This window comes from Stenella coeruleoalba (genome assembly GCF_951394435.1).
Source record: "Stenella coeruleoalba genome assembly, chromosome: 2".
NCBI classification, from domain to species: Eukaryota; Metazoa; Chordata; class Mammalia; order Artiodactyla; family Delphinidae; genus Stenella; species Stenella coeruleoalba.
Window position 1 is genome coordinate 181,932,543 of NC_137147.1, and position 21,663 is coordinate 181,954,205.

At 39.9% G+C, this 21,663-nt stretch overlaps 1 protein-coding gene across 10 annotated transcripts in view; it reads left to right on the forward strand.

Annotated features, from left to right (window-relative positions):
- Positions 1-21,663, forward strand: part of MPP7 (MAGUK p55 scaffold protein 7) — a 250,221-nt gene that overhangs the window by 174,495 nt on the left and 54,063 nt on the right. The gene's annotated exons all lie outside the window — the stretch shown is intronic.

Sequence of the window (21,663 nt, forward strand, 5' to 3'; positions counted from 1 at the left end):
CAACAGAATTTAAACGTTGAGGAAAAGAGTGAATTCATTCTTCATGGCACCAGTGTTGTGGAAGACCAGACTTTTGAGCATACGATATATATCATTGCTCTACAGGTTGTAATACTGCTTTCCAAGTTGAATAAGCACCTTCTTCCTGGCATCTTAGATAATGTTTATTTACTGTGTTCACACATAAATTTAATTCAGAAATGAGCAAATAGATTGCTTATGTTCTTAAATTTCTGTATCTAAAACTGTGTCGAACATTTTTTTAATATTGGTGGGATCATGTGTAACAGAAACATACGGGGTTTTAAAAATACTGGAAATACTTCTTTCCCCTGACGCTCTTTGGGGGGTGCCGAAGATCGCAGCTCCTGTAGAAAGAGGTGCAGATGGACTAACTTGTAAACTGCACCTCTGACTGTTCACACCATGAGACGGTTGAGGTCAAGGCGTTTCTTGCTGCTTACGTTTCGTCTGTGATATCCTTACCTATATAAAGATAACACTGTCAGGGTGTGTGTTTAGCTTTTCCATCTGAGAGGTGCTAAGCCGTATGGTCTCTGGGGACCCGACGTCATGCAGGTAAGAGGATTGATCAGCGGTTAGGGGTCTGGTCTTTGGTCATGGATCACTGCAGCCTTTTAGGGGAGATGGCATTGAGCGGTGAGGGGTCTGAGAAAGCAGTTTCTAGAGTGGGACTCTAACTTTGCCCCCAGACTATCCCACTGATAGAGACCAGCTTCTCCACTTGTCAGGAGTATCAGACATGTCCCATGCGGGGTGACCTCCAGTGACCGGGGAAGTCCCTCCTGCCTGGTGCGCAGAGCTCATCAAGTGCTTTTCATGTGAGCCTCCACACTCCTTTCTCTGAGGACGGCAAGTCTCTCTCTTCGTGACCTTGGCCTCTCTCTGTGCTTTTTATAATTGTCACATCCTGCACGTCCGTGCTTGGTGACGTAGCATGGACTCTTGCTGTGGCCGGGAGAGGAGAGGGCCCCTCCCCAGCTCTCCTGGCAGAGAAACACCTGAGAGGTTGATGTTTCGGGGCGGGCCAGAGGCTGGAGCAGCAGAAGGTGGACGGAAGTAGTCGGGAAGCTTGAAAGAAATGTGTTATTTCCGTTGACCTTTCCCCTGACGTGCATTTTCTGGCTTGAAGCTCCAGGTATTAAAAAGTGACTTCTGATGTGGTGGCGTAGCATGGTAGTTCAAAACTCAGACTCTGGAGCCAGACCGCGTGGGTCCACAACCCAGCTTTGCCACGTACGACTGCTCCCTCCCTTTCTGCCTCTCATTCCCCATCTGTAAGATGGGGAGAATACTTCCGACCTCATAGAGTTGTTGGAAAATTAAGTTTATGCGTTTGACATCCATGCAGCAGTGCCTTACCAAAGGCAGTCCTGCCGCTTATCCCAGCTGTCTCCTGAGGTCTTACCCTCTGTGTATTTTCCCCCTTTGTTTTTCCTACTGGATGTCTATTAAGCATGTGCTTGCTATTGGATATTTGCGTGTGTTGTATGGTGCTAAATACCATTCTCTTCCTACTTAAGAACGGCAAGGAGGAAATACTCTTTTGCCTATTTATGGAGCCTGTTTAGGACCTCTTATTAGAATATGAAATATACATATGCCACATGTAATTTCAGTTACAGATTCTATTTTGTGGATTGGCTTTGGTGTTTTAATTCATGTGTGTGTGACATGGCTTTTATCATCTGCTTTATGTGACATTGAGTCTTTAATCATGAGTGCAGTCCTCAAGCTATCCTGCTGTCTCTATCAGAAAATACACTCTGTTCAACAATCAGCTTTACAGCAGAAATGTCTGAGGTCACAGCTTGATCAGTCTTAAACACAGCTTGTGTTATTTCTACCTAGATGCCTGGCTTGGCTATCCTGTGTCACATCATTCATTGTTTGTTTTCTAATAATTTGTTTTAGATGCACGTGACATTTCAGAGCTACTAAGAAATGAGGGTAAATAAACTCACAACTTGAGTGACTCATACTGTGAGCCTGAATAATAATGATTTGCTTGTCATTTCGGCAAATACTGTCCAACTAGAGCTAATGCAGTTTGAAGGCCCATAGGTATTTGAAAAGTAAACATAGGCTGTTGTGCACTTTCTCCTAAGTGTTTTCTTTGGCTGTCGTGCTGCGTGTGAAGGGAGAAGTGAGCAGAGAACTGTTCTCATCGGTCCTGTTCGCTCTGGAAGGTCATGTAGCAAAATACCTCCTACCTTGACTTGTGGTTACAATTTGCTTCTGTTAAATTTCCAGTTCTTTTTCCTCCCTCGACTGAAGATGGTGTCTCCTAGGTCAAACCTAACTCATAAAATGTTGTCTTATTAGTAACTTAAGAATCATTTCAGATTACTTCTTAAGATACCTTTCATCAAGTAATATAGACAGAATGAAAAGAAAGGGTTCTGTCTGATTCATTTCATATGTGTAATAAGTTGACAGTTGTCAAGATATTGTTAAATTTACAGAATATATAGACATTTTAAAGGCGAAATTTGTTGTTTCTAAAATGTTTACTTCTTTTCACTGTTTCCATCATGCAGTAGCCTCAGTTCTAAACAGATTAGTTTAGAAACAGAACTGTTCCATGAAAATAAATATAATCCCCTTATTGAAGGTATCATTTTGAAAAAAATACTGATTTTTTTCCTGGTTATTTTCCCCTTTGGGGTATTTAATAAGCTATATGAAGACTTTGTGTTTTTACTGCTTAAGTGTATACATTATTTTTAGACCATAACTACCATGTAGTCTAAAATGTAGTTTTTCACAAATTCTGTTTATTCATTGACTAAGTACTTTGAAATATGTAAAATACGTTTGTTTTTTCCTTTGGCTTTTCTAAGATGAGGCAACAGTTGAGTGTGGTGGGTGGATTTTTGGTCCCTGGATGTAACCTCTTCCTACTTTAATTGTATTTTCTACACAGTTAATCATATCCTCTTTTTTTTTTCTCCTCTTTTTTTGTGTGTGTGCTTCTCAGAGGAAATTAAAGGTACATGTATAAAAGTTTCCCTGCGTAGTCTAGTAACTTTGTTCAGTACACATGTGTAGAGAATTAAGTTGACCACAGCAAGCAGTTTGTAAAAGATCATGGTACATCCCAACTTTCACCGTAATGTTACAGGACCAGCAGTCATGGTTGGACTTTGTTCTTGAAAGAAATGTACACTTTTTTTTTTTTGCTTCATATAGCAGAAATATACACAGTATTCTAATGTAGTACATTGTTTTTATCTGTCAGTAGTCTCAAATAAAGATGAATGAAGAAAGCAATGTTATTCAGATACACTGACAGACTTACTATTACATAAGGATGTGAGGAGAGTCTTCTCAGCTATTTGATTTCTGCAGTCTGTGCTGTTAGTTTGAGAAGTATACTTATATGAAGATTAGAAGCCTAAAATAAGTAGGACTCCATGACTTAAATTAAAATTTTAAGATATGCATAACCCAGTATTCATTTAATTCCTGGAAATAATTAATAGCACATTGGTTCTTCTAAAATGTTTTCATCTGTTCATCCTTTTTAAAACAAAATAAAAATAGAAGTCCTGTGCCTTTATTCCTTCCCCGCATGGACTCTCTTTTTATCAAAAGAAAGGCTGTATTTTCATTTTAACCTTTCTGTCTACTCCAGTGAGCCAAAATCAGTGCTATCTTTTACGTATTATCGAAGAGCCTGATTTACAAAAATAAATTTACTTTGGGGATCAAGTGTTGTAATTTTCTCGACTGTGAAAGTATAAACGTATCAGGCAAGTCTGTTATAATTTTCTTGGAACTGCAGTAAAGGCACTTCCAAAGAAGCTTGAAAAAAGAATTGCATGATGTTTCAGAATGTTACTGTAAACTTAAATATAAAACAAAATGTTTTATGTTTAAGAGTAGCGTTGTGAGGGCTGTGCTGTGCTGTGCTGTATGACTGTGTGAAGTGATTTGTTGTTTTGCCTCTGTGGCTGGGCTTCTAACTGTTGTGCTTTGTTTCTTGGCTTTCGTTCTGTCTGCTTTTACACTCCATCCAGAAGATGCTGAATATGGTGGTATCAGCAGTGGAACCTATCTAGGTGAGCAATTGGTCATGGAAGAGGACTTCTTTCTTTCTGTTGCTTTCTGTAAAGCCATGTTTTGTCTTAAATTAGCATATTTTCATTAGCATGCTCTGGTATCAGCGGGGGGTAGCGTGAATCTTTATTTTAAACTGCCTCAATCGGTTGGACACAAAGGGAGTCAGTGTGTGCTTTGGTTTATTCTTCAGGAAGCTTCCCAGATGCTCTGTTTTTGTAAACCGTCATATATTTTTTGATAGAGGGTGAAAAAGCATCTATATATGCTGAGTCCGTTTACTGAATTCGTTGTATCCAGACTTTTCTAAATTATCTGGTTAGCTGTGAACTATTCGAAGCTTCTGAATAACTTATGTCTTCCTAAAGCACTCTTTGGTTCTGTTTTCTAATGATTTATTACCCCCATAACACTCCCAAAATAACCATCGACTGACCAGTTTCCAGTACAATTAAGCCTTATGATTAACTTGCTCATCTGTTTTGGAGAGAAACTTTCCAGTTTGGAGATGCCAAGCGATGTTACAAACAAAATTCATGATATCCAGAAATTGTTAAAGGCATCAGAAGCATCTTCCTCTCCATTCAGACCTTTCCGCGCTCTGCCGTGTGTTCGAACACTGACAAATTCTCCACCTGCAGTAGTGAGAGGTAGTGGTGTGGAAACTCAGTTTGAGAGCGAAATCCTTCAACCTCCTTATTTTCAGATTAGTATTATGTACACGATGATGGTATCTCTTGGTTATTGAAGAAATGGGCCAGATACTGTATTTGGTATTTAGTGCCTCTTATCTCTTATACGGTGAGATTGGAGTATTTTATCCACTTTACAAAAAGGAAACTGAGGCTCAGAAAGCTGAAAGGATTTACGTAGACAGTACATGGTGCGTCCTGGTTTCAAATCCACATCTGTGTCGATCTAGTACCTACTGTATCTATATCTGTGTACATCTATGTCGATATAATACCTACTGTATCTATACCTGTATATCTATGTACTTCTATGTAGATATAATACCTACTGTGTCTTTTACAGTATGCTGCCCTATAGCTTTTCATTCTACAAAACAAATTGAAAAAAAAAAAACCATGTAGAATATAGGGTATTCTAATTTTTAGGCTAGAAAAACTATAATTTACGGAGAGAACTGGATGATCAGAGAGAGGTTACAATTTCAATAATTCTTCTCTCATTTCAGTACAATACAGTGTGCCAGATACTCTGTATCCATTGATCCCCGCCCTTCCCATTTTGGAAAGCTTAGTGGCTTTTGAACAGCAAGCGTTTATTATTCTCCTGTTTCTGTGGTCAGCTGGGTGGCTCTGCTCTGTGTCAGCATGGCGAATTGCTGCAGTCTGGCTGTCTGGCTGGGGTCTGGTTGGTCTGGTGGACAGGAGTGCTCAGCTGGGCGAACTTGTTTCTGTTCCACGTAGCTCTTCACCCTCCAGTAAGCTGCGCATGTGGTGGTCTCAGGGTTCTGGAGAACAGCAGAGAAAACCATCTCCAGTATGTAAGTGCTAGGAAGCCTCTGCTCACATCACATCCTCTGATGGCCCATTGGGCAGAACAGGTCTCGTGGCCAGGCCACGGTCGGCGTGGGAGGGGCTGGCCGGGAGCTGGCAGACAGGGAGAGGCCGTCACTGCAAGCTTCTGCCTCTCTCCAAAATAGAAAGAGGGACACCTATTCTCCCCAACTTTCAGGGCTTATCTTTGGTCTGTTAGATGGTAAGTATATATCCATCCAGGGAAGGACTGTGGCATAAGGCAGCGTTATTTGGTGAATGTCACATAAAATGCTGTAATTCAGAAGGAATGATCGTGGCAGCCTGTGGCAGTGAGGACTCAGCCCCACAAGAGGTGATGTTAGAACTGGCGCCGGGGTTTAGGTGGAATTACACTTAGACCAGAGGATGAGGGTAGAGGCAAGAGCATGGACAGAGGTGACTGTTGCAGAGCACACGGCGTACTTAAGTTTGGGTGACGTGTAGACGATAGCACTGCAGAATTAGCATGGCGCTCGATAACGTGAGATCTTCAGTGACAGGCCAAGTAACTTTACACATTTTATTAACGTTTTGCCTGGTTTTTGCACTCATTCTTTGTATAAAATTTTATCCAAAGAATGAAATCTGGGTTTTAATTTACATCTTATAGAATGTAGAGTTTTATAAAATTAATATTTAATCAGCAAATATGAATTGAAGTACGAAAGCAAAGGTGGTCAGCATGACGGGCTTCAAAGGGAATGAGTTCTGATAAAATGCCACTGCGTCTGGAAACTCGTAGTTACCGGCAGCGTCTGAGCAATGACTTTACTGGGAGCCAAAGCCTTGCAAGTAAGAGTAGACGGGGAAGGAAGAGGTCAGCTGAGTTCAAGGTGGTTTGTGTAGTCGAGGGTTAGGAGTATTTAGTGGGAGAGGATAATCGGATCGCTTCTGTAGCAGAGATGAGGGACTGATGATAAAGGATTGAAATTCTGAGATAGGAACTAGTTCGTTGGTCAAAGCCCCAAAGCAGATGAGATTGAGGATAATTAAGACCATGGGATCTTAATCACTTAGATTAAGGAGTTTGGCATTAGGGGGTGAAGTGAACCATGCAGATACCCCAGGTGCCAGGAAAAGATTTCTTTGGAAAACGTAGAGGGCTTCATCCTTCCAAGACACCACTCTGCACTCCCCAATTACGGATGAAACTAGGGCACCATCCAGGTAAAATGGGAATATCATGATCATGTAATAATTGGTATCAGCCTGGGGAGCTCAGAGACAGTCTTCAGGCTGTGTTTAGGCCAAGGATATATTTTTGTTAGACCCACAAATATGAGAAATTTCATGTAAAAGTTTCTGGCTCCTTTGACAAAAGATTTGACCAAACTAGGCCTTCATTTCGCAATGTTAAGAATTAGCTGGGGCTGAGTTACAAGGGACCCCTTAAATGAACACGGCCCTGCCGCTCCGTGGGCTGGCCAGCACTGAGACAGGGGTCCCCCAGCACTCCCCGGCAGTCGTGTTGATGCTTTAATAGTGAAGTATTTCTTTGTATCCCTGTCCTGAAATGTGGCGAAAAAAAAAAATAACCAAAGAGCAGTTAAGGGGAAATGGGACCACCTAGTTCTTCGGAGGAGTAATGTTGTACAAAATGCATTGACAGCATGCAGTTGAAGATTTTTCTGCCGTCTAGCTTCTGTTGGCTTTTGGATTTTGCAAACTCTGATTATAGAGCCTCGCTATCGACTCCATTCAACTCCTGGTCTTGGAAATGAGTTTTCCTTTCCATACCTGACTGTGGCCAAGAGGAAAGCATGGTCGACATGTTTTAGCAGATGTGCATTATGACATCTTTTCTCTCTGGTCTAAATGCTTGTTCTGATACATGTGCAGCAAGAGGTCCGCAGATTCAAGGCACCTAGAGGTTCATTTAGGTACAGCTGAGGTCAGATATCTGAGAAGAGAAGCATACAGTAAGATGACTTTGTATTAAAACATATGGGGCTTCCCTGGTGGCGCAGTGGTTAAGAATCGCCTGCCAGTGCAGGGGACATGGGTTCGAGCCCCGGTCCAGGAAGATCCCACAGGCCGTGGATCCACTAAGCCCGCGAGCCACAACTACTGAGCCCGCGTGCCTAGAGCCCACGCTCCTCAACAAGAGAAGCCACCGCAATGAGAAGCCCGCGCACTGCAACGAAGAGTAGCCCCTGCTCGCTGCAACTAGAGAAAGCACGTGTGCAGCAATGAAGACCTAATGCAGCTATAAATTAATTTTTAAAAAAAGTTTATTTAAAAAAAAGATACGACATAATAGGATACAGAAATTAATAGTGTTTCCGATAAAAGATTTTTCTTTTAAGGAAGCCCTTCAACTAACGACCACAGATCGAAAATTGTTTCTTTTTCAGAATACACAAGTTTGATGGTAGTTTTCTGGATATTTTTTGTAGTATTAAAGAGTTACTTTGTTACAAATAGACTGAGCAAATTGACTGTTTTGTGGAATTGTTTTTCCCCCTCAGAAGCCAAACCCTCAACATGCTACAGATTTTTGTGCATTTTTAGAAGCACTGTCATAGCAGCATGCTAACATTGATGACAAAGCTGTTTTTTGGTAAAAGTATTATTTGTTAAACACCTTTAAATATAGTGACTTAATGCAGTACTGTGGCTTTTTATTAGCTTTTCTTCTTTTTTTCCCTTGAATAATCCTCTCTCTACCTATTTTTTTCTATCAGGTTCTTTGTCAGTCTCCTGTTAACGTGACGAGCCCTTTCTCTATCATGAATATTAACCTTCTCTCTGCCGTGTGCATTTTCTTCTGGTCTTTTGGTTGCATTTTACCTTTTTTCTTTTTTTTTTTTTTTTTGCGTTACGCGGGCCTCTCACTGTTGTGACCTCTCCCGTTGCGGAGCACAGGCTCCGGACGCGCAGGCCCAGCGGCCATGGCTCACGGGCCCAGCCACTCCGTGGCACGTGGGATCTTCCCGGACCGGGGCACAAACCCATGTCCCCCGCATCGGCAGGCGAACTCTCAACCACTGTGCCACCAGGGAAGCCCGCATTTTACCTTTTTTAAAGGCCAAGTTTATCATCGTGTAGACATTTTAATTTTTGCACAGTCAAATCTGTGAATTCTTTCCTTTGTCTTCTGAGTTTTCGTTTGTATTCCCCACACCAAAATTATTAAAAATTTTTAATTTATATTTTTATCAAAGTAATATGTACGTTAGGTTGAAGCGTGTGAAATTGCTGTTTTTTGTAGGTCGGAAGGCATTAGAATGTCAGCAGTTTCCCATGGCTCTATTTAATAAATTGTTTGAAGAGTCAAGTAGCGTCAGAAGTCTTGCAGCCACAGACAGGAGCCCCTTTCCCTCTTCCTCCTTAGTGCTGTGTCCTCCCTCAAGAGACACCCACTTAGCTCTGGTTAACAGTTTCTTCTGGTATTTGCAGAATAAAACTTTCCTATAATGCTATTCCTAGCGTTTTTTCCTAATATTTATTGAGCGCCTGTTATGTTCCGGACTGTTCTGGGTGCTGGCGTTTCAACAGAGATCCAAACAGACCCCCTTTCGTAGCGCTTCTGTAAGGGGGTGCGGTGGAGACAGGTAGCTGTAAGGGGGTGGGGTGGAGACAGGTAGCTAAATAATTTATACGATACATCCGATGGTGAGAAGAAGAGTGAAGCAGGAATGGTGCCGGGGCAGGTGAGGACACGCAGGTTTCACCAGGGTGGTCACGGAAGGGAGCTCGACCGTTCAGGCAGAGCCCTGAAGCGTCTGTGGAGCAGGGAGGAGAGCAGTGTGGCCGGAGCGGAGTGCAGAAAGGAGAGAGCGACAGGAATCGAGGCTGGCGAGGTAACAGGATGCCGGTGCGAGGGCCGCTCAGCCCACTTCTTCGGCCCTTAGTCTGTGTGAGATGGGAAACCACGGAGGGGTTGGAGCAGAGCAGTGACCTGCCCTGACGTGGACTTAAGGGTCACCCGGGCTGATCTGCTGAGAGCCAGGGCAGAAGCGGGCAGCTGTGTGTCATCCAGGCAAGGAGCGCCTGCCGCTCGAACCAAGACGTCATAGGTGGAGGCGGGGAGGAGACAGGAGACTCTGGATGTACCTTCAGATACAACCGACGGGATTTTCAGGCCAGTTGGAGAATCAGGGATGAGCTTAGTGACTTCAAGGACGGAGTGACCATTTGCTGAGCTGGTCCAGACAGCGGAGGCGGGTATCGGGGTGGGGAGAGTTTCGGGAATTCCGTGGGGATAGGTTGCGTTTAAGACGTCAAATAGAGATGTCGGACAGGTGATTGCAGGGACGGCTCTTGCACTGAGGCTCTTGAATTTGGAGTTGTTGATATTAGATCAAATTGAAAGCCATGAAGCCAGAGGAGATCACCAAGGAGTGAGTGATGATACGGGCAAGAAGAGAACCCAAAGTGAGGTAAGTAGAAGAAAAACCGGGAGTGTGACTTTGTAGGAGCGAAGTAAAAATAACATTTCAGGGAGGAAGAAGCGATCACCTCTGACAGATGTTGCTGATGAGTCAAAGAAGAGGAGAAAAAGAGAGCTGACCATTGACTTTGCAACGTGGGAGTTACAGCAGCCTGGTGAGCAGTTTCGGGAGCTTGGTTGGGTCAAAAGCATTTGACAAAATCCAACACCCTTTCGTGATAAAAACTGAACAAACGAAGAATGGAAGGGAATTTCCCCAACCTGATAAAGGGCATCTACTAACAGCATACTTAACGGTGAAAGGCCGACTGCTCTCCCATGAGCAGAAACTAGACGAGGATGACCGTTCTTGCCCCTTTACTTGACGTGATGCTGGAGGTAGTACAGCAGTTCGGCAAGGAAAAGAAAGAAAAGGCCCCAGACTGGAAAACAAGTCGTAAAACTATCGCTGTTGGAAGATGACTTCATTTTGTATATAGAAATCCCTTTTTCTGCACCAATGGGGATGGTCATGTAGCTTTTTCCCTTCAATCTACTAATGTAGTGTAAACATTGATTGATTTCATATGTTGACCTTGCATTCCTAGGGTAGATCCCACTTGCTCATGGTGTATAGTCCTTTTCAATATGTTGTTGAGTTTGAGTTGCTAGGATTTTGAGGATTTTGCATGCATATTCATAAGGGATATTGGTCTGTAGATTTTTTTTTTCTTGTGGTATCTTTTTCTGATTTGGGTATCAGGATGATACTGGCCTCATACAATGAGGTGTGAAGTGTTCCCTACTCTTATATTTTTTCAAAATATTTGTAAAGTATTGTGTTAATTATTTTCGAAACATTTGATTGAATTCACCAGTGAAGCCATCTGGTCCTGGGCTTTTCTTTGTGGAAAGTTTTTTGATTACTAATTCAGTCTCTTTGCTTGTAAGAATCTGTTCAGATTTTCTCTTCTTTTTTCAGTCTCAGTAGTCTCTGTCTCTCTAATAATTTTTCCATTTCATCTAGATTATCTAATTTGTTTTTATAATATTTTCTATTTCTTCAAGGTCAGTAGTAATGTTCGTTCCTAATCTTAATAATTTGGGTAGGTAACAGTTTGTCAGTTTTATTGATCCTTTCAAAGAACCAACTTTTGGTTTTATTGCTTTTCTCTATTTTAAGGGATGCTGAAATGTTGCAATTCATTTCTCCACTAACTAGGAAGTGTTCGTTTATTGTAAAATTTTAATATTTCCCTCCTAATCGTTTGTATTAGTCGGGCAACAGAATGTGTTTACATACACACACACACACATATACACACATACACACACGCACGTACACACAGAGATTTTAAGGAATTGGATCGTGTGATTGTGATCTGCGGGGTAGGTGGCAGACTGGAGACCCAGGGAGGAGTTGCAGTTTGGGCCCAGAGGCCGTCTGCGGGTGTCACCGAGTCCAAGCTCACTCTGCTCGGCTGCAGGACAGGCCAGCGAATCGGAGACGAGGTGCTGCGGCAAGGAAGGCGACTTCATTTGCAAAGCCGGCAGATGGAGAAGATGGCAGACTAGTGTCTCTGAAAAACCATCTTATTGGGGTCTGGTTGCCACTTTCTTTCATAGGATCAGCAAGGGCGAGGTGGTGAGGGAGTAAAGTAAAAGGGCCATTGGTCTTTCAGAACATCTCCTGAAATGACCAGCCTCCGGGAGGGGATGTGTTAATTTCTTCTTTCTTGCAGCCATTCACAGGTGGGCAGGGTTCCCTGAGGCAGGCCATTGTGTATGATTATAACAACAAAAGCAACTGAAAAGCAAAGGTTAAAGTAAAAGAAACAGATCCAACGTGGAGTTCGTTCCATTTATCTCTTCCCTGTTACAGTTGCAGAAATCCTTGTTGTTCAGGGAGAGGTTAGTCTCTCTTCTATTAAGGCCTTCAGCTGATTGGATAAGGCCCACCCACATAATGGAAAGTAACCTGCTTTATTCCAAGTCTCCTGATCTAAATGCTAACCTTATCCAAGAAACACCTTTACGAGAAGCGTCTAGAATAATGTTTGACCGTCTGGGCACTGTGGCCCAGCCAAGCTGACACAGAAGATTAACCGTCACATTCTACTTTACCTATATCGGTGGTAATTATTGCAGTGAGGAAAAATTTACCCTTTGGAGATTTAATATGTCTTCCGCATCAAATGTTTCCCTCACTAAAAGAAGTCATTTAAACCGCGCAAGTCAACAACATGGAATGGATTTGTGACGTTTCAGTCGATTACTGCCTGTCCTACGAAACACCCGTAGTATTCTGGTGACGTCAGATCGCAGCCTGTGCCACTGCGCTCACAGGCGGTAGCGCGCCTCGTCTAACAGAACACCTACGTGCACAGGATGCGCCTGCATCCGCCTTCAGCACGGGGCACCTTCTCCGGTTCTAGGTCCGCTCTGGAACATAGCCACGGGAGTTCCGAGAAATGCTACCATCTCATGAGGTCTTTTCCAAGGACTATTTAAACAGAGGAATTTCTGAGACCCTTCGCCTTGCCCCTCATCTGCCTCTACACTGCATCTCCTGAGTCCACAGAAGGAGAAGAGAAGCAGAAGGGATTACCGTGCAGACAGAATACCCTTGGACCCCAAAATGGGAATGCCCAGGGTCCCTGCTGATCTAAATGAGGCCTATACTCAGTGAATACATTTGATCATTTTCACTTTCTCTGATGTGCGTAAAATCAAGCACAAAACAGCATATATAAGTAGCCCTTCCGTGATGACTGGTTACATTTTTGAAAAATACATTCCATGTCAAAATGATCAAAGTTGACTCTTTAGAAAAAGGAACATTGTAACACTCCAATAATTGAATGTCCGTTTGTATACGAATGATATCTTAAAACCATATTTAGTGAGCCATCACTGATATGAATGTACACTGGTTTATAGTGTAACACGCTGCATTTCTTGAAGTTCAGCGTATTTATCAATAAAAGAGGTTTGGCTGTTACTAGTGGAAGGAAGGAAAAAGCTCACTGACTAGGCAGTGTAAGTTGTATATTGTTTGCATAAAATTAATAAAGTGAAGAAGGCAAATTGATAGTATGCTGTAAATATGAATTGCAAAAGTTGCACCTTTGAATGTGTGTGTGTATATTTACATACTTAAAGTATATACACGTGTATATATACCCACACACATGAATTATTAGAAGCAATTCATTTCCTGCTCTAAGCTCTCAACAACTTCCTTTAGCTTTGGTGGATGGCGTGAAAGTTAGCGTTTTTGGTCTGTGTGTCTGTGCGCGCGCGCACGTGCTGGCTTCCGAAGGGTGATTGCTTCTCAGTGGCGGAAGCGCAAGCTTTAATGATTCTCTCTGCTCTTTCCTACTACAATACAAAATAGTCCATATGGAGAGTAATTGGTTTTTTCTTTGATTGGTAAGAATTGCAGAATGTTTTTGCTCTGTATAATTCATTATAGAAATCGTGTTATAAACAAGTCACAAAGCACTGCTTATCATGCATCTGTCTTCAAACATAATTTCTTGCAAATGATCTCCTAAAAAATCATCAGTTTTTCTCCCCTTCTGCCCCTGCTGGAGCATGTCATGCGTATTTTTTTAAAAAACAAGATCAGTTTGGGGACTTCTATAAGTTAAAACTGTTCCTTCTGTTTAACTACAGTGTTTACCATAAAGTTCAATAAAAACTAAACCATCCATTTGCTGTTATTTCTTTTAAAAGCTATTATTTATCCATCTCTACTTCTGTGTTTCTTCCTAATCCTGTCTCTTATTTGTCCAGTGTTTAAAACACCAGTGAGCCCCTAGTTATATTGCCTATTTTATAAATCTAGCAAAAATTCCCATTTGTTCCAATATTCAGTCATTTTATTAACGAATGCTATGTAGGTAACTACAGCTATGTCAAAATTTACTGCCTTAATATTTTTTCCAAAAAAATAAAATTTATACGAAGAGAACATTTAGAAGCATTCTTTCACAAGTGGTACAGGTTATTTCTTGAACAAGAAAGAACTCTGCGTAATCTTGACATGTCTGGAATACTACTTGGAAATACTTTCTCGGACAGAAAGAAACCATTTCTGCTTGGAGAATTTTAGGTTGCATAGACTCAACTTAAAAAAATACATTAAAATTTCAAATCCAATTTTACCCCTTTCAGAATTATATTTTTATATTAATTTTTATGTGTGCATACTGTATTTTCTCATAATTTTGAAAGAGTAAGTTAGAACTCATTTCTTTATTAGCTGGCTGGAAGATTAAATTCTCATGTGGTTTTTCTATTTTTTTTAATGGTAATGCTGTGCTGTGCTTTAAAAATATTGTTTATGGTATCAGGAAAACTTTTTAAGACCTAGGTAATTTTTTTTTCTTGGAAATTGCAAATTGATATTTTATATTAGCTTCCATGATTTCATTAGGTACTTTGAGTTTCTATTTTTATTTTTTGCTGGAGATGAGTTGAAAGATTCAAGGGTAATTATGGTATTTGAACATTTCTTTAAACTGAAAGCAACTTTTGTGTCTGTGACATTCCAGAGGTGAATTTTCCTTGTTTGAAAGCCATTTCCCCCTTTATATACAAAATTAGCATATGTATGGCTAGTTAATATAATCCATGATAACATTTAGGTTTCTTTTTTCCCCCCCCCCACACTGTTTTATAAGATGGATGTAGAAGGTGACTAGTCCAGCCACTCCAGATCTCAGTAACTTTTATAGTTTACTGTTCACGTTGCTTTTCAATTTAAACTTCCTCCCAAGATTTTTACTTGTGTGTTGTTTTAAGATGTTCTTAATTATCTTTCTTTGTCTTTGGGATAATTTTATGACGGGCATAGTATGGGAGCATCACTTCAACAGTAAGTTTGTCTTAGGATAATGTTACTGCATAGTCTTCACATGTCTCTTATGTTTATATCATTATAACAAGATGGGCATTATATTCAAAATGTTGATTTTAATGGAAATTTCCAACCTGTTGTATGATAATTCCCAGCCGCTTAGTTTTTATTAATGTCTACATGAGTTTTTTTAAGTCTTCTTTAAAAGTTAATTCATAGGAATATTTTTCTCTTCCTTTTTTTTGATAAATTTATTTATTTTATTTATTTATTTTTGGCTGTGTTGGGTTTTCGTTGCTGCGCGCGGGCTTTCTCTAGTTGTGGTGAGCGGGGGCTACTCTTGGTTGCGGTGCGCAGGCTCCTCATTGCGGTGGCTTCTCTTGTTGTGGAGCATGGGCTCTAGGCACGCGGGCTTCAGTAGTTGTGGTGCGTGGGCTCAGTAGTTGTGGCTCACGGCCTGTAGTGCACAGGCTCAGTAGTTGTGGCACATGGGCTGAGTTGCTCCGCGGCATGTGGGATCTACCCAGACCAGGGCTCAAACCCTTGTCACTAGCATTGGCAGACAGGTTCTTAACCACTGCATCACCAGGGGAGTCCCTCTTCCTTGTTAAGGTGCCTATTGAACTCATTCAATATTGGATTGGTCAAATTAATCCATTGCGTTAAGAGAATAACTTTCATCCAACGTTTTTGGCAGTTCTCCCAATTTTTTTTTTTGAAAAGCACATTTTAGTATATTTAAGGTGAGAAAAAAATAATTAAAATGCTTATTTTTACCTTCTTTTAAGAAACTAAGCACTTTTCTTGATTGTGTTAAAATAAATGTATTTCTTCAAAAAATCAGGAAGTTTAGAGTGGACCCTTCTATAGACCTCTAATGTTTGAGGTGCCTGTGACCAATATTGCTCTGTTACAATTCAAGCAGCTTTCACTGAAACTCTTCTTTCCCAATCTACCAACATCTGTAACATTTAACATATTAAGAGCTTATAGTCTTAAAAACATTGGGGCTGCATAATATCTGATGTTATTATATCAGATTGGTTACAGAAATGTAACCAAAGATGGAAACTCTGCCGTTTGAAAATCCAAGCGGTCACACGGTAGGATTTATTTTCTTGTAGTTAACAGAAAGGCAGGTCGCACTCTCCTTCACACCTGTGGTTTTTGAGGCTCTTGGTGTTGGTGGTGAGTTACCTTGGCTCTGCTGGTGGTGGTGGTGGGGGGGTGCCTTTTGTGTTAATGGAGATGACTGCCCATAAGATGATCTTGTATTTTTTTTTTTATAAAATGTCATCATAAATGTCAAAATTTTATGAAAAAGTAAGATCATTAAAATGATAACTATTTAAATTATAAAAATTTACACTGAAGTTATTTATGGGAGCCAAAGAATATGATAACAATTTGTGATTTAAAAAAAATTTCCTATCAATTTGATTAGTTTAGTTGTAAGTTTTCAAAACCCAGACTGCTTCTCTTTTATCATCTTCATTTCTTAGGTGAGACTGCTGGTTCTCTATTTATTTTCCTTGACCTTTGGTCTTTAGTTTTTATACTGTATTCTCATTAAAAAAAATTTCCATTGTTTTTACTTCCATTGCTTTTTAAGTATTTTAATTTATTGGCTATTTCTAACCTTTAAGAATATAAAACTTTGATCTATTACCATAATCATTTCAAAATACAGAAGACTGGAACCTGCCTCTGAGACACAGTCAAAACGTATTTTCTGTTATATGTTGGTATAACCACACAAATATAACTACCAGTACCGGATTTCATTTGTTTGGTGTTTTTGTGTGTTTTTTTTTTTAATTGTAAAATTACATAATATTATGGAAACTTTAAAAAAAATAGGACAAAACAGTTGCCTACAGCCCTCTTTCCCTAATACAGTCATTGTCTGCTTTTATACTTTTTTCTGTATCCATACCAATTTTTATATTAGTAAAAAGTAAAACTCATAGTATAACTATGACTACCGTATATGTCCAGTTTTTTCCATTTATTAGTATATCAAATGCAATTCTAATGGTGCCGTATAGGTTTTTAAAAAATATTTTATTCTGTATCGGGGCATAGTTGATTAACATTGTTGTGTTAGTTTCAGGTGTTCAGCAAAGTGATTCAGTTATACGTATACATGTATCCGTTCCTTTCAAGTTCTTTTCCCATTTAGATTATTACGGAACATTGACCAGCGTTCCCTGTCCTATACAGTAGATTCTTGTTGGTTATGTGTTTTAAATATAGCCGTGTCCTCAGCCCCATTTCTTTGAAAAGGTGTTTTTCATAATTAATCATTCCCATACTTTGTATGTTTTGGATGCTTCAAGTTTTTTTTTTTTACTATTAAAAATATCACTAACATTTGAAATTATAGGATGGTTATTTATCTACATGAAATTATAGGATGGATATTTATCTACAATTTGAAGCTAATTTTAATACCAAATGAGTCTTAATTCACATACGTAAGCATTAAATGTAATACCCTTTTGATGAATGGTGTTATATCAATAAATATAGTGAAGTAGCTTTGAAAATAACCAAATCACAACTGCCTGAGTTTAATTTTTTTTCTTTTACTTTAGAGAAATGTCAAAGTCAAATCAGATTAGAAGTACTTGCTGAAAAATCTTAGTTTCTACCCCTGAGCCTATGTTGTGAAAACCCTTAAATTACAAGTATTTGGAGTAATTTCTATTCCCCTAGTAGATCAGGAACTCTTTGAGGGCAGTGACACTGTTTTATATATTTTGTATTTTACACATCATCTTAAATACAGAGGAGTATCAAAAATATATTTAATTATATTTGAAAAATATCTTCTAACAGAAAAAGAGCTTATAATTTTTAATCCCTAAATTAAACTGCTGCTTCTCTTTGATAACTTTTTCCTGTTATTTCATAAAGTCACTGAAGGCTCACCAGTTTTTCTCTCATACATCTATGTGTGTGGAATAACATTTCAAACTTCGTTCTTGACTTTCTTTCATCTTTTAATATTTGAGCCAAGGCCTTGGCAATTGTTTTCTTTTTCTGACACTAAAAGAAGAGTTACTTAAACCTGTAGATTGTTATGCCTGCCTCATACGTTGCTGTGAGAGTTAAATGAACTAATGCACGTAAGTGCTTCAGATGGTGTCTGTCATCCAGTAAGTTCTCCACAAATACCCACTAGCACCACCACTTCTGTTGTTTTGGTATTAATATTACTAATAAGGGAATGATCTAAACTCAGACCAAGAATCACCTTTTTCTGGTCATGACATCATAATTAACTATCTGGTGCTTCAGTACAAAGTATGTATTCCTATAAAGTAGGAAAAGGATTGTTCAGTAAGTATTTCTGGGACCACTGGTTAATTACTTAGAAAACTGTAAAGTTACAGCCTCACGTCACAGACTTGATCTCCTAATCACAGCTGAGTAATTCCAGATGGATTTAAAAAATTAAGTGTAAAGCCATGTAACCTATTTTTTTTTAGTTTTAGAAAATTTGGGTATTTATCAGACTAAAGGGTAGGAAAGTCATAAAAGCAGTGGAAGAAATGACAAACCAAAGAAGTTCACAGATTCAAATACATAAACCTTTAAACTGTCTTTGAAAAGGAAAACTGAAAATCTTAAAAAGTCTTTGCAACAAATAGGGCCAAGGGCTGTGACCTTAACAGATACGTGTGTGTATCTGTATTTATGAAGACCCCAATCACAAAGTGACCAACATGCGTTAGCCAACAATTTACAGAAGAAAGAAATGCAAACGAGTAATAAACGTGAAGGAGGGCTCAACTTTACTATCAGTTAAAATGAAATGATACACAGTTTTTCACTTGTCAAATCACTACAGATTTTTAAATGGTTAGAAGTCCTTTAATGAGAGAATGGTAATAGGGGCAGTTGTACTTGGAAATGTACACTGTTATTAACCAATCCGAGAAGCATTTGGACAAGATCTGTCAAGCTTCTTGCAATTTGCCCTAATAAAGTCATCAGTGACATAGAGTAACAGGAATGTACAGGGATGTTTATTGCTGTCCTGTTGAAATAAGGAGCAAATAACAAGCAACTTAAATGTCATCTTTTATAATAAAAAAGTAAATTTACTTTAAAACAGAACCATACAACTAGATAAGTTAAAAGTCATCGTAAATTATTCCTGCTGGAAAATATTAGATAAGAAGCGTCTCCGTGTGATGAAGGGCTGACCTGCAGCTGCAGTCTCACTGTGAAGCCACTTTCCTATTGTAATAAAGTAAACACGCTGTTCCTTAAAAAACACAAATCTTTAGCAGCTGTGGGTAAGAGCCCTGGAAAAAGCCTGTCCGTAAAAATGTTGAGCCAATTATAAATTACAAAAATGTGAGATATAAGGAAAAATACATTTTGTACGAAACTCTTCCCTTACTCCAAATTCCTTGTTACTGCTTCTTTCCTGCTCCTTCTTTTTAAAAGCCAGCTTGTGCTAAGACTTGTGCACAGAAAACAAACTAGAAGTAAATACGTTCTAGGTTATTTATTCACATTTATTGGAAAGAACCTTCTGCTTGCTTTCAGTTTAAGTACACATTCTTGGTCATCTTTTTAATAAGAGAACCACCTAAGACCTGAAGGCCAGAAATTATGAACCCCTTTTCCTGACATAAAGGTCGCTCTCCTTTAGGCTTAGACTTAACCGAGGTGTGCTGACGCGTCACTCACTGTGTCACTGAAGTTTGAAAGTTACGGTCTCTTTGCTGCCTTGAAAGGCAGACCCAGTGTGCCGTTACCTCTGGCCACCTGGTTTGGTTTTGCTTTTATCTGAGAGGCAAGTTAAGTATTCTGGATTTCATACCTTTTGTCATATCCTCTGTTGTTCTGGGTTGGGGATTTTTCTTTTCTTGTTTTCTGACTCTGTTTTTGTGTATGCACATATATGTATGTACACGTGTATATGCGTGTGTGCCTATGTATGCGTATGTGTGTGTGTAAATGGGTGGTGTAAATATGGACCATATATAGGGGTGTGTGTTGAGGAAGTGAGGGATCATGGGTAAGGAGGACAGGAGGGAGGGATGCTCTGTAGATGTAAATATAGGAACAGAAGTAGCACAGCCCTAGAAGGAGTTATCTAAGAAAAAATGAAAGGATAGTTAAGGTACACTTAGGTCTTTGTTTTATTTCTTTAAAAATGCCTTACCACTTTAATAAGGTACTTCTAATATTTATCATATTTAAATCTGGCTTTACTATTTTGTGTCTTTCGTAGCATTACCCAGTTAAAAACATACAAGCCCCTTAATTTGTTTTTCCCGTTCTTGCTAGACGTGTGCTGTGGGAACGGACACAGCATGCTCCTGCCTTCGAGGACTTTAAGTTTAGGTGGGACGTAGCCAGGTGCTGGTCTCTGTCTAGTCTGTAAGGCGTTTGCCATATGCTAGGCACTGAGCGAATGCTTCACATGGACAGTTTAACCTTAATAACCCTGTGAGGGGTTGACAGTATCCTTATGTTAAAGCTGAGAAATGAGCCTTAGAGAAGTTTTCAAACAGTTGGCAAGTCACCCAGTTAGTAAGTAAGCCAGCGACCCAGGCCTGTCCCCCTCCAGTCTGAGCCTTTAACACTCAGGGAGCGGAGCTCCGATTGGATCCGTATGGACCTGGCTGGCTTTTCCCTTTGTTTTGTACATGAGGCACGGGGCCAAGGTACTCAAGCCTCAGAACCTGTGGGAATTCCACTTGCCTGGTCGTGGCCACCTGGAAAACATGTGAGCGAGGTCAGGGCCGTGTCGTGGTGCGTGGGCGCATGTGGTGACATCCCTGATGCACTGGCCCGGGTGCAGGGGCCAAGCAGCTCCGTGCTCCCCAGGGCTGCTTCCAGCCCTGAGCCTTCACGGATGCAGGGTTTGTCCTTTTGTCTGCCTCTTACATTTCTCTTGTGAAAAGACCAAATGCGTTCTGCTTCCTTTGTTGAAATTCATGTTAAGAAAATGAAGCAGGAATGATAGCAGAGTTCTGGGGGTTGCCTTTTTAAAATTCTGTTTCGAAAATTTACTTTTTACTTTGATCAAGCACCTATTCTGTACCAAGCGCTGTACAACTCGCATCCCCAAGCCATCCTGTAGGCCAGGGTCCTCCATCCTTGATGTCCATCGAGATCTCACGTTAGAAATCTGGTTCCCTTCTCTCTTTCTCCCACTATCTCATTATTGTTTATGATGGAAGTGAAAACTTCAGTTAATCCTACAGACTCCATTGGGTAAAGCGCTTCCACTGAAGTTCAGGATGTAGCTGGGATTCGTGGATCAGGAATCTTTCCAGTTTTCACTTTCGGGTTCATTGTGGGCGAGGCATTTACGTCTTAGATCCATTTCTGGGCCAAACATTTGGAGTGATTTGATAATTGTTTTTTCATATCGCCTTTATTTTGAATATTATTAATTTTTAAATCTAATAGTAATATTTATTTTTCACGTACCCTAAAATTCACACAGATCAGTTATTACATTATTATGTTTTATTATAAAATACCTTTATTAAAGTTTTTTCTGTTTATCAAATTTGATCAATATTCTTTTTAAAGAGAATCTATTTTTATATGTTTTATAATTATACTTGTGTCTTTTTTTGTACTACAGAGCTGATAGAGAATATGTATCATATCTTAATAAGCAGGCTGTTTTCCCTCCCTTTAAAGTCTGTATTTTGAGAGTGTTGGTTAGGCCAAGAATTCTTGAATGGTGTGTATGGTAAATATCACTATTCTAGAAAAGGCATAAGACCAGAATGATATAACAACATGAAGCAGAAGCAGAA